General features: G+C 44.4%; 1 protein-coding gene across 8 annotated transcripts in view; it reads left to right on the top strand.

The window, feature by feature from the left end:
- Nucleotides 1-18,192, top strand: part of FOXP1 (forkhead box P1) — a 384,901-nt gene that overhangs the window by 178,639 nt on the left and 188,070 nt on the right. Inside the window, exon 1 of one of the 8 annotated variants that reach the window (XM_065642239.1) lies at nucleotides 8,076-8,103. The exons of the other annotated variants lie outside the window; for them this stretch is intronic. The gene's annotated coding sequence lies outside the window, so the exon portion shown is untranslated. Of the gene's footprint in view, nucleotides 1-8,075; nucleotides 8,104-18,192 lie in introns of those variants that run through there. 8 annotated transcript variants of the gene reach the window in all.

The raw sequence follows: 18,192 nt of genomic DNA on the forward strand, positions 1-18,192 counted from the left end.
AAATACATTTCTCTGTAAGTGCTCTCTCCCTGTGATTCCTTTGCAGCTTTAAACCAAAACCAGTTCCATCCTGTTTCATCCTTTACCCCTCAGACTTGATAGAGAGGAGGGATATTTTGCTTTCGTCTGAAATCCACCTTGTCCTTTCCATTTTTCACTTTGGTTTGCTTGATGATTTGAAGTAGTCTGACCAGCGGCCAGAGCCCTGTTTGCTGCCAGGGAGAGCATCCCAGCTCACCTTCAGGACAGCAGGAGGCACAGCCCTCACTCCTGCTTTTATTCCTGTTTTTTCCCTCTGAACACACCAGCACATCCAAAAGTCTCCTTGCTGACCACTAGTGACTTGAAACACTGAAACAGGAGCTTAGAGTCAAGTCCGATGTTTTTCTTTTCTGCTTCACTCTACCTGTAGCTGGGCTCCCTGGATGTGGTTCAGTGCATTCAGGGACATGCTGGACATGAAGGATTTTCCCATTTGCTCAACGAGCTGCCAGGGCCGGTGGCAGCCGGCAACGCTTTGGGCTGGTTGTGTTTTCTTCGGCAAAGAGCAAAAAGAGGGCAGATGGGAATATGGAGGGCATCTCGTTAGACTGAGCCAAGAAAGATGGAAAGGCTGAGCTGTGACGCTGATGCTGTGTCCCCAGGGCCAAGAGACGTGTGTGGCAGAGTGATCCACCTCCATCTTCTTGCTCCCACCCGTTTTCTTAAGGATTTTGGTGATGCTCTGTGAGTTTGGAGACACACCTGCAAGACAGCCACCTTGCAAGGGCTTCATGGTGGACAGGAATTCTTTCAGGAGTTTGTCCTTTCTTGTACAACTTAATTTAAACAGTGAGCTAACGAGGTGCTCTAATAATTGTTTCAAAGCAGTTTTGGAAGAGAAGCTCTGTTTGTAATGGTTTTAGTTTTGCTGCACAGCCACCCCTTTTTTCTACTTTAATTCTATCCTCTGCCACAGCTGGAGTACGTAGGACAGACCTTTGTCCTTAACCAAGGCATTTAAAACTGATGAGCAGTTTTGGAGTGCCTAACTTAACAGGCGCTGAGATCCCAGAATGAATAGATGGATTTTGGGCAAAGTCCTTGTCCTTTGTAGCAGGTTCTGCTGGTTGGGTTTGCTTTGGTTTGGTTTGCAAAGGTTTGACAGGGAATATCTTGTCCTGCCTTTCCTAAGGGTCTTTGTCCTACCTTTAAAAGACAAATGTAACAAACACTGCAGTAAAAACAGGCCCTACCCAGAATTATTTGTTTGGTTCATTTCCCTGGTGGAGCTTTTACCTCCTGCAATGCAAACAATATGTTTGCAACATTGGAGATCTTAGTTTGAATGCAGGATGTTTTTTTAAAAATGGTTCGATACCATATCTGCTACTTAGCCAAAAAAAAAACCGCAAACCCAACAACAACAAAAAAACAACCAACCAACCAACCAAAAAAACCCAAACAAAAATCCAACAAACAAACCCAAAAAACATCAAAACCCAAACTGAATGTTTCTATGTGTGAATTGAGCTGAAGGACTGGTTCTTGTTTCTTCTCGTACCCCATCGCAGTAAGGCCCATAGGCTGACAAAGTACCATCCTGGAGCTCCAACAGGTCCCTGGGTAGTTTGGAAGGAAAATATGGGAGTTGCACTAAACCACCCGAGAAGGATTTACTGCCAGTACAACCAAAGCCACATTTAACCTTTGGTACGTCATCCTAACACACAACGTTTTAGGAGTGTTAATTATTATTGCAGGTACCCTAAGCAGCAAATGTGTACTGTTAGCTGTTGTGGAAACAAATCAAAAGGCAGTCCTTTCTGTAACCAGTGCAAAAGGAAATGTGTTTTCTGCTTAATTTCTACTTAAAAGGGAAATTATTTTGAAGAACTCATTTTTTTCTGTTGTTACATTTTATTTCCCTTCATCCTCCTTTCCCAGAATCTTCTGTGTATCTAAAGCCATTAAAATAATGGTAGCTGGAAAGGAAAGAGTAAGGCCAAGCATAGGTTCCGAGTGCATATTCTGAGCTGCCCTCCGCAAACCCTCCCGTTCTCTTCAACACTGAGTCTGTTATCCGTGAATCAGACCTTTTGTAGATGGAGGGACTGCTCTGAAATGTCCAAGGTTGACAAATATAGGTGTGTGCCTCTGTACGTATCCGTCAAAACGGTGACTTTCGTGATTATTATTAACATTTGGTCTTCTATTATTATTTCACGCTATTTCCCCCTCGCAATTCCTTTCTAAAAGGCTTCTGTTGGGAACCATTCATGTCAGTGGCCTCAGCCACTGCTTCCGCACGGTGCAGAGGAGTGGGAAGAGGGTTTGACTTTGCAGAAACACAGGGTTACCTCGAACCACAGAAATCGGGCTGTAAAAATGATTAATATCTCTCTTCTGTCATCCACAGATCTGGCAGTTTTTGTATAACTTATGAATTAAACATCTGGGAGGTGTATATGTATTTTTTTCCCCTTTAACAGTCACCAAAACTGAGGCAGATAAGCCGTTGAATAATTTTCAGTCATCCAGTACTGGTGCAGCAAGTTCTGGGAGCAGATCCCTGGGATGTCTCTCTTAACAGAAATGGCAGAATTGCCATTAGCGTTAGTGAGATCAAGGTGGCACCCAGTGCTGCGCCTTAACCATGAGACTTTAACCTTCAACTCCATGCAGAACAGACAGGACCTTTACCGCAGAGGTCTCATTGGAGAGATCCTGACAAAGTAAACAGCATGACACTTAATTTATCTACCCCAGAAACATGAAGGGCTCAGTCGACCTGATGGGATCTGTGGTTCCAGGGAGTCTAGGTATTTAAAACCTGATGCTCAGTCTGCTAAGCCATCCCCTGCAGCTTTCCTTAGTGTGTAAGATATGAAAAAATCTCCTGTCCCGCAAAACAGATATTAAATTGGATACTCTTTCACCCTGCCACGATAAGAAGCGTGGCAGAGAGAGGCAGGAAAATGGAATGCTGCTTAGAAAGAAACTATATTTGAATCTAACATAAAAATTGGTGAGATAGGAGGATTTTCAGTGCTAGTAGCAATACCCTCCCTGATGAGTTGCTGAAAATTCAACTCTCCCTGTAGTTTTTGCACTGGATTGTGAATAAAAATGGTTGTGATTGATGAAGCGTTTGGTGTCTCACCGTAAGTTGGTCAAGAGGGACTTCTAAATCACCCAAATGAAATATTGCATTATCATGAACAGTAATATGTAACTGTTAAGTATGCCATTGCTTATCATAAGCTCAAGCTCCTTCGGAGCTCTGCGCGGCGAGAAATCTCTGTGAGCGTTGGAGCAGAGCGGCCTCCGCAGGGCCCGGCAGCACCGCGGGCTGGGCCTGGGCCTGGGCCTGGGCCTGGCCCTGCCCGGCCGGGGCGCGGGTTTGGGAAGGACGGTTCTGCTGCATCCCGCAGGGATCGGGGAGGTCAGGTGAGGCAACAGGGGCAAGCAGTGTCTTTGGGGTTTGTTTTTGGAGAGGCTGCAAGGAGGAAAAGGCGATATGCCTTTGTTTGCTGAAGGGCATAGGCCCACTAGGCAGATGTGGAAAGCCTCAGTGATAAATTACTCTCTCCTCTGTGGGGCTTGTTAAATAGTTTTATTGCATATTGGGGTTTTTTGGCATAAAGTTTTTTACCAGTTCTGTGCATAGGATAGTTAATGTTTCATGGGAAACCAGCAAAATAGTATTAAAAAAAAAAAAAAAAGGTAACTTCTATTTTCTTTACTCATGCAAAGAGGCTGATCATGTTCCTATTAAAAAAAAAGACATCTAGAGTAGAATGACCCACAGCTCCTGTTGAAATCCCTATTGTTCCCAGTATGATTAAATGCCAACCCAGTTGGGCTGAAGTTACCTGTGTCCAGAACTTTCTGCTAAGACCTTGCAGCTGTTTCTCAGAAAAGTATTAGAGAAATAGATGCTGCCTGGCTGTGTGAGAACACACAACACCAGCTAGCCAGGCAGCCTAAGGATTTTCCATGTTTTGGGGCTAAAATGTTGGAAATGGGGAGGGAGGTCACACTGGAGTCGGGCATTTTGCTTTGGAAGTACGTGCACAACTTGATCTCAGGTTGACCAAGCTATGGGTCTCCAAAAATGTCCCAAACTGGACTAAACTCTCTAGTTCCTCTGTAATGGACAAAAAATGTATGCAACCCCCGCCATGAGGCAGGTGACGTGCTCAGGCAGTCATGGTTCATTTCTCTCCAGCTTCCTTGTCTGCTCATTCTCCTGCTTCCTGAGCTGACGATGTCTCCTCTCCATTAAAAACAACGTCTTCCGCTATCCCTGCCATGGCTGGCGGTCGGAGAGGAGGAGGAGGAGGAGGAAGGCAGTGGGTGAGGAATGGTGCCACCCACCTACCTCCCACTGAAGTCTTTTACCTGCTTGTTTTCATGTCTGTGCTCCAACGTGTGGGAGCTCGGTGGCTTCTCAAAGCAGCAATGATCAGGGTTGCTCACCATGGTAGATCAGCCGTGCTCCTGTCTCTGTTTTCAGGAGTATCTCAGAAGTTTTGGGTTAAGGTTTTTGCCAGGGTTTGACCTCCGGGAGAATGCTCAGCAAGGAAGACGTCAGTGCAAATTGTTAAGATTCGGCAAATTTACTAGTAGCTGGAAACAAGGTAATTAAGATGGGACATGGTACATTGGGTAGTGTTAGTGGTCACACCTCTAGGATATGACTGTATGCATGTGTACACGTGCGCAGTGCCGGAAGGCTCTAAACAAGAATGCATGTGTCAAATTTTAAAATATTAGTATTTTAATCAGTGTAAAATTAGAGAAAAAGCCTCCGTGTGTGTCAGAGGCTTGGATCCTGTTGAGGTGAGGTAACATTCCACAGGGAGTGGAGGAAGATGAAGGGGAAGCTCTTCTCTTGCGTTCACGTGGGACACGTGCCTTGCTGCTCGCTCCTGAGTGAGCCCGAAGTCCTTCGATTTGGTTCCACGACACCTCCAAGGTGTGTGGAAGAAAATGCCTCCTGCTCCTGCTGGATTCATTGCATGATCAGCTCAGAAGATTGATCTTCAGTGGTAGGGGAGAGGGAATTTTGTGGACAGCAGCAAAAGCTGCTGTGGAAACTTGCAGCTGCACGTGTTGGTTTTGCAGTGGGTGGTTTTGCAGAGGCTCAGCAGCGCGGTGGCCTCTGCGTGGCCGAGGAGCCTCCACTTGACAGCATGCAGTATTTACAGCACCTCGACCCCCACCGCCGATAGTCATCTTAACTCACGCACCTAAACCGAAACAGTCATTAAACTTTTATCTGAATAGGAAAGCTGCACGTTTTCTTGACAGGACAGATTCTGTGGCTACTAATTTATTACTGCAATTTAAGAAACAGACGTCTGTCTGACATGTGCCATGTAGTTCAGTAGGTCACTAGTGACATCATACTTAAAATCGTTATCTTTGCAAACTGTGCATTTTGGGTAGAAGCTTTTATTTATAGTCAGTCATTAAAATTGAGACCTGATATTTACTTTTCCTCTGATTAGGTTAAAGAATGGATATGAACAAAAAGTACCCTCCTGTTACCACCAAGCAGTTTACAAACTGTGCAATTCAGATGCAGCCTTTTAAAAGGAATTATGTTAAACCGTTATGGCCTTAAAGGGTATGTTTTAGTTAATACATTTATCTTTTCACTGCTAAGACTGAATTCAACACTGATTCATGTCACAAGGGGTATATTTTATTTCTTCCCGGTCCCGTATAGGTTCTTGTCCTCATCAAGGAGCAGGTAAAGCCTGTGATCTGTGCTGGAAGTGTCGGATTTGCAGAGAAGAGCTGTGTCACCAAGATTGTGACACTTTTGGAGGAGTTGGTGGGTTGCTTCTGTTGGTCTGAGGTTAAGGTAGCAGGAGGACTGAGGCGGTCCAGATGCATTTTGCTGCGCCACATTCAGAATCATCCTGTTGATGGGTGTTTCACCCAAGGCAGGGGCTGCTAACGAACTCAGGTGCCTCTCCATAGAGCAACAGCTGCCGTAAGCCACATAGAAGGTCCCCAAAGGATGCACTAAGCTGCATAAAATGTTATCACCAAATCACCTATGATCTGCTGAGCCATAAAACCTTCTGGCCGTGTCTTACAGGGCAACAGAGACCCAAAGAGCCAGGGACAACAGCCCTCTTCGAGGATCAAGTTCTTGGGGTATCCACAAAAAATCTAGGGCCACAAAGATGATTAAGGGAGTAGAGAATCTCCCTTACGAGGAAAGGCTGAGGGAGCTGGGTCTCTTTAGCTTGGAGAAGAGGAGACTGAGGGGTGACCTCATCAATGTTTATAAATATATAAAGGGTGGGTGTCACGAGGATGGAGCCAGGCTCTTCTCGGTGACAACCAACAGTAAGACAAGGGGTAATGGGTTCAAGCTGGAACACAAGAGGTTCCGGTTAAATGTGAGAAGAAACTTCTTCTCAGTGAGGGTGACGGAACACTGGAACAGGCTGCCCAGGGAGGTTGTGGGTTCTCCTTCTCTGGAGACATTCAAAACCCGCCTGGACGCCTTCCTGTGTAACCTCACCTGGGTGTTCCTGCCCTGGCAGGGGGATTGGACTGGATGATCTTTTGAGGTCCCTTCCAATCCCTAACATTCTGTGATTCTGTGATACATGGACTCTTCTCTCCCATTCTCCCATCCCCCCTCTCTTGCCGTCTTATCTCTGATGTCAAACGTCCCTACCTGCAGCCACACTGAATATAATATTCTGTGAGTGCCTAAAAACAGTGAACATGAGCGCTGGTAACTTTTCCACACCCGGTTTCTCCGGGAAGTACCAAAGTGGTACAAGGTTGCCCCCAGCCCAGGGGCTTCTGGCTGAACTGCAGAATACTGCTCCTCCTCAGGAAGGTTCTTGAGGGGACAGCATTGAGTGGCTGTTTAATAACTGTAATGAAAATTCTTTTTGACCAAAAATTATATATGACCAGTTGGCTGAACTGCACAGTATACTTTCTTAATATTAGATAGGGCTGGGTTGTTGTTTTCCCTGAGATCTTACTGCTAAGATCAGTGGCCCATTTCAATTTTTATTGAAACAAATAAACCCAATAAAAACACTTATGCTGAGAGCTGAAGCGCCACAATAAAAAAAAAAAAAAAAATTACTCTGTACTGAATTTATTGATTTATTTATTTACTCCAACTGGAAAATTGAGTATTGTGTTAATGTATTTTATAAGAATCACAGTGCTCGATGAAATGGCTAATTTATTTTAGCGTATACATAAATAGCTAGCAATTTTCAGTGAGACAGGCTAATGAAAATGATGCTATGAAATTGTCTATACTATGAGGAGTGATGGAGTCAAGTTATTATTGGCTGAGTGCTGCGACGTAGTGAACTGGCCATCATGTCTTTGAACTTTTGAACTGCTACTTGGTTGTGTGATTTATTGATTTTGATATCAGTGTGTTAACTTTTTTTTTTGTTGGAGGGGCTGCACACGCGGCACAGATGAGTAACGCACTGTGTAATTTTATATATGTTTAAGTTAAACAAGATGGTTGAAAAATTTAAAGTGTGTTAACAGAGCAGGCTTACGCCATGCAGAAAGGCAGAGAGAGATGCTTGTAGGTACCATTAGATGTCAACACTGATGTTCTGATTGCTGCGGATTAGCCGAGTACGAGCGAATTTGGCAGGGTAAGTGTGCATCATATTTGTCAGAGAAACGTCGCCTTTGTTCTAAATTCAGCGCGTGATCTCACAGCAACTTTGTTTGCCTATCTACCTTAAACCTCTCCTCGTGGCGTATCTTATCACCCGGTGCCTGGTACAGGCAGAGAGCATCAGCGGTCTCTTTTGTCAGCCCTTTCCAGAGGAGCGCTCCATTTTGCCGGCCGTTGCACGGCACAGGATGCTCAGTGGTGGTGCGAACAGTCCGACAGCTTGGGTTGGGCTGTAGCACCAGGCAGCTGCCCCGACCCGCCGTCACCAAGACGCGCAAACTTGTTTCGTGTTATAGCCGTAATTCTCTGGCAGGCTGGCTGCTAGCGCCGAGCCTCGGCACGCAGCGCTCGCCAGCAGCTGCCTCGTCGCTCCGCGCGAGATGCTACACTTGTTGTTCTTGGTAATTTGCTTAGGACGTGGAATCGAGGTATTAAAATCATATTGTTCGACTTAAAAGTGTTTTTTCCTACTGCAGAACTTTTCTCTTGACTGTGCTGGTAGGGGAACCTTTGCATGGCGACTGCTCTGAGCTCTGTTTCTGATTAAACCGAATAATTTGACACCTGCATTTTACAATTTGCTTAAAGTGCTTTATCCTGTAAAACTAGCGATTTCAAAGCTTTAAAGCCGGCAGACTTGCAGGGGTTTGCACAACTTAGCTCATCCCACCAGTTTGCTGCAATTGTGTAAAACGCGACTGGACTTTTCTAATCTACTTGCTCCCTGCTTTCTAAATCGCAATTTTAATGCCTGTCTTCCCCATCCCCACTCACCCCCTCGTTCTGCTGTGGGTCTCGGAAATGCATCTGGGCATTATTGTATTTTTTTTTTCCAGTGATTAACCTGACATGTCTTTATTTGGATGCTAGATGCGCTCCCCCTCCCTCTGTGACCCAAAACATTTTCAGCAGCCTTGCATTGAGAAATTGGGAAGCTGGTACCACTTGCGTCTCCCCCCCTCACCCCCCTTTCTTTTTTATTATTTTTTAAATTTTATTTTATTTTTAAAAAGCTGGCCTGTTTAACTCGGAAAACAAAACTAGTGGGAAAAGACTATAAAAACAGGACTGACACCAACAGTATTAGTTGAAAAAAAAAAAAATTTCCATTTCATTGCAACTATGTTATTGTTTACTTTGCCATACACATCCTAATATGGTTACCTCCCTGTCAAAGCGGCCGAGCCGGGCTGAGGGGCCCCCTCGGGGAGACGCTTCCAACTGCTGCTCAGACAATAAGAAACAAACGGCGCAACTCCACAAAAGGGCTGCCCGGAAAATAAGTGTCAAATAAATCCAGCCGAACTCTTCCTTCCCGGCACCCGGCCCCCCCCGTATGTAACCTGCGCGCTGCCCGGCGGGGCTGGGGGGCGGCGGGGCGCGATCGTCTCCGTGGCTCTGCCCGCGGATCATCCCGCGAGTGGGGAAGGGCAGGGGTGGGGGGGGGTTGGAGGGTGTTGCGGCGCGGAGGGGCCCCCGCGGCGGGACGGCTCCGCGGCCGCGCAGCGCCAGGTGCCCCCCGGGCCGCCCCGCTGCGCGGCGGCGGCGGCTCCCGCGGCGGTGCCGGTTTGTTATCTGCAGCGCCAGAACAAAGGTAGGTTGTTCAACTCCGCGCTCCGGGGGAGGGACGAGTTATTTTTGGAGGGTTGTCTTCCCAGTGCATGACTGGTTGACCTAAAAGGAGAAGGGGAGAAAAAAAAAAAAAAAAAAATCAAACCACCGAAGCCCTCGGTGGAGTCGAGGAATGAGCGGGCGCGCAGGGGAGCAGCTTTATGGAGCGTAGTTTTATTTTTATGCAACTTAAAGAAGCCGGATCCCCCTCCCCCGCTTCCCTCCTCCCCCCGGTAAAATGCCCAGCTATTCCGAGAAAATTTGCGTTGCTAAAATACTTTAATCTGTGTGCTCTATTTTATTCTTTTAAATATTGATTTTTTTTTTCATTTGTGATTTTATGTGTGCATATTCCTCTTAGCAGCTATGAATTTCTATGACTTCTAAATAAGGTTTTCTAGGGATGAAAACGTGAGGGGTATTTTTACACGAGGATTTCAACTTTTTGGTTGACATAATCTGAAGGTACCGCAGCCTTTTCTGCAACTGTCCAAGTGCTTTCGTGCCCTGTGAGGAGTTACCACATTTCTTAAACTATCCCTTTATGTCGTGGGTTTTTTTTTTTCCTTTTTGAAGCTCATACGTTATTCAGCTTCAGTGGATGCTTTTTTTTTTTTCCCTCGTGAACTGAAGCGCTCTTAGGTTTTGCTGTGCTTTTCGGTTTGTTTTGAAAACATAGGAAAATATTAATACAGAGCAGTAAAAAAGAAACACTGATGTGTCTTCCGTTCAGAGGAGTCGGCAAACCTGTCCACTTCTATGTCAGGAAGTACAGAGAGCAAATCCATAATTCAGTGCAAGAGCAAATGAATTCACGGTCATAGATACGGTGGGTATTATGTAACTTAATAAGAAATACATTTTTGATCGTAGGAGCGGACACTGCGCTTGTAGATCTAAATATCACATCTAGGTAAGTCTGTGGAAGGGCACTTTTCTTCCAGCATATATTACACAGTGTTGTCTTCAATCCTGAATTCTTACAGGGATTTGGAAGGGAAGCAGCATTTTCCTAAATGAGTATCGCTAAAAAAAAAAAAAAAAAAATTCTTTTAAATACCTGTTGTGTACTGGTTGCTCAACTGGCTCTTCATGTTCCTGACTCTGCTGCCTGCCTTTCCCAGTTATTATGGGATCTCTAGATTATTTTTTTTTTTTAGGAAGTCTTAGCTCCAGAGCAAACCTAGATAGCTAAGCTTTTCTTTTTTTTATATATATATATATATATCTACTTCTTCAAAATATTATTTCTTGTATTTTCCTGGAGATTTCTTTTTCCTTGCCTTTTTATTTATTTTTCTGTTGATCTGTGCAGCCTGACCTGTGCTAATCAGAAGCTCTTTTTAAAATGTAAGACCAGGTCAGATAATGTAAATAAACTTTTGTGCCCCAAAACTTTTATCCTATAAAACTGGGATTCATTTTTCTTAAAAATATTCGTTGCAACTCAGTAGTGATAAACACAAATAGATGTGTTTTGTAAAATACAAGGGTGTCTTTTTAAACACGTTTCTAGTTTTTGCTTTTCGGGCCATGTAGGGGATGATAGGAATTAGTAGCCTTTAATTAGACGTGGAGATATTCACATTTTACAGGGATTTATGTTAGAACATGGAATGGCGGGTGGCTTGTTTCCTCATTATGAATACTCCCTGCACATAATGAGGTTCATCATTAGTTGATGGAGTGAATTTGCCCTAGCTCTACCTTGAAAGGCACATAATTTACATACTACTTCAGAGCTTAGGCTTTAATGGATTCCTCGATGAATAAAATGAAAAGCTACTTTCTTTAAATTTTTGAACAGTGTTTTGATAATACGGATTTAATAAGACATTCAATTTCCTTGTTAAGTATATTTGAAAGTGCATTCCCAATTTTAGCACAAAATATACTTGCCCATGTCGCTTCCTATCATATTGGGTAACACATAACCAAATACATCAGCGTAAGCATTTTGGGGGACGTAGAGGGATTATTTTACTTGGTGTGTGCAAGGTGGCTCTGGGCTCCTCTGGCCTGGTACCCTCACGGTTCCTGCCAACCCCATGTGCTGGAGCTCACCTGTACCGTAAAAATACCACGGAGCAGGTTTGCTACCCTGGTGCAGCTCACTCTGCCTGAGGAGCGTTTTAACTTGTACATTTACTGTATGCACTTGCGGTGCTGGATCTGTGGAAATGTGTTGCTGGCTGACAGTGACAAACCCGCCGGTCCCACCTCCCTATTTATTTTAATGAGACGAGAACAGCAAAAACTTCTCCGGTGCAGTTCCACCTCTGAAGCTGCTGCGTAGATACGATTAGAGTAAATTGAATTGTAGGCTGCCTGATGTGTTATCATGTCATCAGCTTACTCCAGCCCTGGTCTGCAGGCTGGAGTTAGCAAGATCTTCTCCTTCTTCCTCCCTTCTCGCCCTCTGCGCGTGGGTGACGTTCCGTGCGCGGGCAGGCTGGGCACGGCCAGCAGCTCCCTGACACTTGCCAGTGCGGCAGAGGAGTCGGAGAGGCAAAAAATACGAAGCGAAGGCTTGTTTTGATAGAATGTTTTACTACCTGAATACGACGAGCATATATTAACATTAATAGAATAGTCCGTGTCATTCTTTTTTTCGGCAATTTACCTCTGCTGCAGACCTGTCTGCTTCAAAATCTTTCTCTGTTCTAAAACATATATTTGTTTAGGGAGTTTTCATTGAAGTGTACATGACAATTACAGCTGTTCATTAACAAAATTGGGTATTTGTTTTAAACTTTAACCAATCACTTTGATATGCTAATTATGGTGTAATTTAATTTGAGCCCTGTAATGATGATGCCGTTATTATGGACATAAATGATGCAGTTAAGCTGAGAGTAATCTCATTTGCATACTGTACATGCCAGTAAATTAAGCCCTTTCTTCGACTGCTTCAGCTTTAATTTTCCACTTCTTTTCACACAGCGCCTTTTCAGCCAGTCTCTTATAAGCCCACTTTGTAATAGTGCTGATGACTGTTTGATGTGGAGAGTTGCTGCACCACAATAATGCAAGACACAAGATGTAACATTTAAAGGATTCATTATCTTACTGAGTGTTGCTTTCAGAAGCCAGGATTAACAAGGGTGAAAGTGTCCTCTCCATGGAATGGTACAGGTCTTCCCAGAAACAAACGCAAACTTTATTTTTCCCCCTTTTTCTTGGTGTACCCTAACAGTGGAAGGGGTTCAGTAAGGCCTTACGGTGTTTTTCAGGAATAAGCCAGAACGCTGTCAGAGCCCTACAGTACAACACGGAGGGTTTGACCTTCTCTGTAGGATATTTTGTGATGCCCCGCTGTTGCAGAAAAGTTAGCGGATACGATTTACGATATTGTAGAGACGGGAGATACCAGATTATTTTTCAGATTGGGTATGTGGGCTCCAAATCTACCTACATGATGTAGGGTGATGCAGAATTAAAGTCTGCATTATTGTTTTTTTCATTCTGTTTAATCCCTGATTTCTCCTTTTGTGTTCCCTGCATGAGCCAAACTTAAAATCAGATTAATTTGAATTTAAATTTAAGAAAACAGCATTCATGCCTTGTTAAGCCTGCCAATACTAGTGAAAGCCTGGGTTTCAAAAGTATAAATTCACCAACACCAAGCAAAAATGAACTGCGTAAGTGCTGACTTAAACAGTTAATCTTTTCCAATTTACCATGTTGTCATTGAGCTGAAGTATTCTCATAACACTGTGGCATACAAAGAAATCATGTGAAATAAACAGGGCTCTTTTTATAGCTGCTTACTGTTATGGTTAGATATTTTCATAGTTTAATACCTCTGGAAGTAAAGCTCGTCTCAAGTTTTTAACAGCAGTTGGCCTCTCAGAAAGCCATTGTTGTGTGGGTAACCAAGTTAACTAAAGATCATTATTAAAACCTTGCAATCCTTTCCTTACGCAGGGTCCCATGACCAAAAATAGCTCGTGCAGTTGCCCACAAACATGCAAGTTAATAACTTCCTGGGTGAATAGTGTAAAAACTGCCGATTTCCAAAGCACGCCCTTCAGCCCTGCCTACACCCCTTCACGGTACGCAGCAAACAAATGGGAGGGTCTGCTGTTTACCAACTGTCCAGCATTTAATGAGGCATCAGTTTTTATGGTTCTCGCCTACACTTGGTCTCAGTTCTGCATTTCTCAGATGCTGTTTTGTTTTCCAGCAGCCGTTCCGCGGTAGCCTGGCCGTGCACGCGTGCTGGCTGTGGCCGTGCTGCAGTGAAGCGCTGCCTGGTGGCAATCTAACTGCCCCGCTGAATTTGCACCCCCATTTCTGGGTCAAAACCACGTTAATCATTCCCAAGAGGCCTACTGCTCTGGCCACCAACTACGCTGGCATGAAGGATTTCACTTCTCCTTCTACGCCTGGCCAGTGCGAGGAAGAGCATCTGTGGAGACAGGTACAAGCACAGAGCACAGTGTGGCTCTTGGCTTTCATAGAGTCTTGCTTTTTACCCACAACACAAGAGTTGAGATGGTGACATACGCCAACCAGTTCTTCAGGGTGGACTACATCAGAGTGTGATGTCAAATCTTGGGGTCCACATCTGGAGCAAATCGTGCCCGGAAAAGGAAAGGCTTCCCTGGTTCCTTCTCTGAGGCCGTCGGCCTAGACACGGGGTTGGTACGTGATTGCACGTGGGAGACAAAACCCAGCAGCCGTTCCCTTGCCTTTTGTGCCCATAGCCTGGAGCTGCTCAGGTTGCTGATGAAAGCAGGTATGAGCTGACTCCACCCAAGGGCACAGGGAGAGAAAGGGTTTCCCACAACAGGGCAATGCAGACCAAGCTCTCCCCAGGAGCTCCACAAGGTCAGAAACACTCTAGTATAATGTTGGAAAATTTCAACCTTTAAAGCTCAAGAAAAGAGGATTCTTTACTTCGTCTATTTTAGCAGTACTCCTGTGGTTCATCCCTTTCTTCTAAAGATAATGTATGTGTCGTGTTTTAGGATGTTGTAGGCCGCAGAGGAGGTGTTGTGTCTTCAGCTTTTGCAGGAATGAGTATGCTGAGCATCTCTCTCTGGGGTTATGGAGAGATTTGTGGCCCAAGCAGACAGATGACAGTAGGATGGACTGAGAAGTGGAGAGGATAATTTCTTTTGGTGCTTTTTAGTGTTTCATGGGTGTAATAGTGATACAGTGTGCTGTGCAGAAACTTCAGTGTTGATCTTGGGAGATAAAAGTATTTCTTCCAAAGCGGTTTCAATACCTTGCCCTCGAAGAAGCTGTGTTGTAAGAGTTGTCTTCACAAAGGAGGTTTCAGGCATACTTTTTCATATCCTCCTTGTCCTAATGAAACACATATCCTTCCTCCCCTCACAGGGACTTTTGAGTTTATTCTGGATAAAGAAACTCATTTATGAAGAAGATTTTCCCTGTATCGTTCCCTTTTCTTTAATCTGATCCTGTATTGCAATTTTCAGGAAGTTTCTCCTTCCACACTTGCCAACATACAAACCTTTTCAACCCAATCAGATAGGAAATCAAAAGCTATACCAGTTCAGAGGATGTACTGTGCAGCCATGTTTGAGCATTTCTTGGGTTTAGAGAAGCTTTTCACCTTGGGTAATTATAGCGCTCTGCAGAAACTTATTTTGGGGAGTTTTGAGCTTCATGGGAGATGGATTTCTCCTTTTAGAGCTTTGTTTACAAACAGCTTTGTTCTTACCCTTTTGCAGCAAAACAAGTGTTTCTTCACAGAAATACTTGTGGTTGAGAGCAAAGCCACGGAACCTCTTTCTAGAATTATAACTACAACAGATTAAAGAGTAATTTATCATATGCTAATATACTTACCCCATCAAAGTCATGGGTGTCAAGACATAGAAACAAAAATAGACCTCTGATCTCTATCTCTGTAATGCTTTTCAGCATAGAGTCTCTTATTGGTATCCAGAGAAAAAACTCTAGGAATTTGTACTTGTATTTACCAATAACTGAGAACAGTTGTCTGTCATTAAAATTATCTATGTGCCAATTTGTTGCCCTTCCAAGTCTGACTAAACCAAATTGACTGAAAGTTTTGGAGTGTGAAGATTCCCCGTTCCCGTGGTTGTCAGTTTGTTCCTGTTTGTAAACACATCTTTTCACGTCTGTAGATGGTGGACAGGTATCTGTGATGAGAAACCCTGGGAAGCACCCACAGATGCTTTGCTTTTCCAGCACCAGAGACCCTCCTGGCAGTTCCCAGTGGCAGGCAGCTGCCTCGAGCATCCTGTAAAGGGGATGTTTTGGAGGTCCGGGTGAGTCTGCCTGTTGCCACTGGTCCTGAGCGTACACAAAATAGTACAAGTCAAGCAGCTGTTAGGCTTTCGTTAATCTATAAGTCTTTAGTTGCTGCACGTATCCTCTTCCAGCAGCAGTTTTTCCTGTGACTGGAGAATATGAATGTCTGTCTAAACTAGCTGAGTGGACAAAGCAATGTGATGAAATAGCATTGCACAAACATGCTTCGAGCAGAAGAGTGAAGTTTATCAAGGAAAGCCATCAGTAAAAGGACTCGGGATAAACCACATTGTCTGCCCCTTCCCTTGCTCTTGTTGTCCCTGTGCCACCTGGGGACTACATGGAGCAGCACTGTAGGTGTGCACATGTCCTGGGCTCTTCCCTGTGACCTACGCCTGCTTCATGTGCAAGTCTTCAGCCCAGGTTGTGTAGAATTTGGCTTCGCATTGGCTTCTTCTCCAAATGAAACACTCTAAGGATGGCCTTTCAAAAGACCATGTTCCTTTCCCAAAGAACTGCGAATTCTGGAGCTGGGCTCCTTATGTAGTTTCCCGAGAGTATCACTTTGAAGAAGCTGACTGAAACAAATGCTGCTCTCAGGTGCATGGCCTAAATCAAAAGCAGCTCTGTTTGAGTTCTCTGAAGTTCATCAGGGTTTTACCATCATGAACAACCACGTGGTCCCAGGCAATGGTCTGTTTTGCATGGGGGAAGAGCAGTGTCTGCTGGCCCTGTGCTGTTCTGCTGCAGGGATACAGCATGCAAAGGCCCGCCATGAGCAAGGAGGGTTTCTTGATGTGGCTCCTACAAAGTGAATGCTTGGTGGCTAAGGCCAGAGCTCTCAGAGATGGGGCAACCAGTCTTGTCCTCCTTGCACAGATGCCTGTGCAAGAGGGAGCGACCCGGAGGCAGTCTGCCAGCTGGAGAGAGTCGCCTGTTTCTTTGGAAACAGAATTTACCCTTGGACTCTGGGAGGAATGGGAAGGCTATGTATGAAAAGTGTCCTAGGCTTCATGCTGAGGTAAGGCTCACAGTGTATCTTCAGCAAAGCTTAGAGACCCATAGTTCAGCTCGTCCAGCTGTGGGATGTTTCTTGTATTCGTTGGCGTCTTATTTGCAAAGACAAGATTGAGTCTGGGTAGGTACGCTACAGGCTGGATGAAGGAAGCCAGTACGAAGGAATGAGCAGTCTTTCCCAGCACACAGGGAGCTTTACATTGCTTTTACAATGAAACAAATATAAAAAGGAAGAATGAAATTATAATAAGCTAAGTTGGTGCCAAATGTATGGGATTCCATGTGTGTGCAGTAAAGGGAAACACAGCTCCTGTAGTTTTCCCTTGGAAAATGACTCGTTCTGTATTTAGAACCCATGTGCAGGATGACCATATAAATGTGGTTAAACAGCATAGGATTCTGATCATAGGGACAATTACGAGTAATAAAATAGGAAATATAATTATTGCTACCATTTCAGATCTTATAGCTAGGGAAAATCTTAGCAGCTAGATGGCAAAAAAGCCTTGACATTAAGAGAAGGAGAAAACCCCCAGATTTCAGCTTGTTGGGCTCTATAGAAAAAGAGACTTGAAAAGTAAAGATATCTATTTCCTAGAATCTCTGAATTCCAAAATAAATAATAATTAGAAGGGTTGTGAAAAACCTAATTGTTTTCTGAGCTGAATCCCAGCAGAAACTGAATTACCACCTTCTGCACAGGAAAATTTACCAAAGTTGGAGCTGTAGCTGGGTTATTTTCACCAAATGTCCAGCACATATGCTGCGCTTGCTTTTATTGTTCACTGTTATGGTGTCGTGTCTCGCTAGATTGTGCTTTGCTACACACCTCCACCCCCTAACAAACTGGCCCTATATATGCACGTAGGCAGAATATAGGGAGTTAAACTATGTGACAGTGAACTTCTGGGGTTTTTTATATGCTTGACAAATGTTTTTTTAACATGGTATAAATACATTGTACAGCAGAACTGAAGTGTTTGAGGGGCGGCTTTTACTCCCAAAAGAAACGTGTGTATTTTGGCTTCGTATTCCTTTGTATTTCTGCCCCCCCTAAAAGAAATATTTAATATTTTAACAACACCTATGTTTAGATAATACAGGTTTGGACAGTATTCTCCTCTGTATGTTGTAGAGTTCCTACTGACACGCCTGGACAAACCTCACCACCTAAACCCCTCAGGCTGGATTCTGGCATTCAGTGTCCTCAGAGGGAGGGATTGTAGCTGTTAATCCTGTAATAGTTGGATTCTTCAAGGTACCATCTTCTGTCCTCCCACGGGTAGATCCTCGGTTTTACCTGACAGTGTGAATGTTTCTCTTCAAAGGCAACGTAAACCCTTCTGCAGGCTCTGCTCATCTTCGCTTCCCCTCACTGGGTCTTGCCCAGGCACTTTTCTTCTTCCTCGACGTTTTTGCCATAGCTGCTTTCCTCCTTTCCCGTTCCTTGGAGAAAATACTGTATTCGTAAGGGTTTGTCCCTCCTGAGCCTGTTCCCTACAGCCTGCCTCTCCGGAGGAAGAGCAAGGGCAGCTGGACTGATCCCATCATTCTTCAAGATCGTGAGGTTACCCATTCCATTAGCTTGCAGAGTCCCAGTGCCTATTTAGAGTCAGACACCTAAACATTCCACTCTAATA

This window comes from Caloenas nicobarica, chromosome 11, assembly GCF_036013445.1.
Source record: "Caloenas nicobarica isolate bCalNic1 chromosome 11, bCalNic1.hap1, whole genome shotgun sequence".
Lineage (NCBI taxonomy): Eukaryota > Metazoa > Chordata > Aves > Columbiformes > Columbidae > Caloenas > Caloenas nicobarica.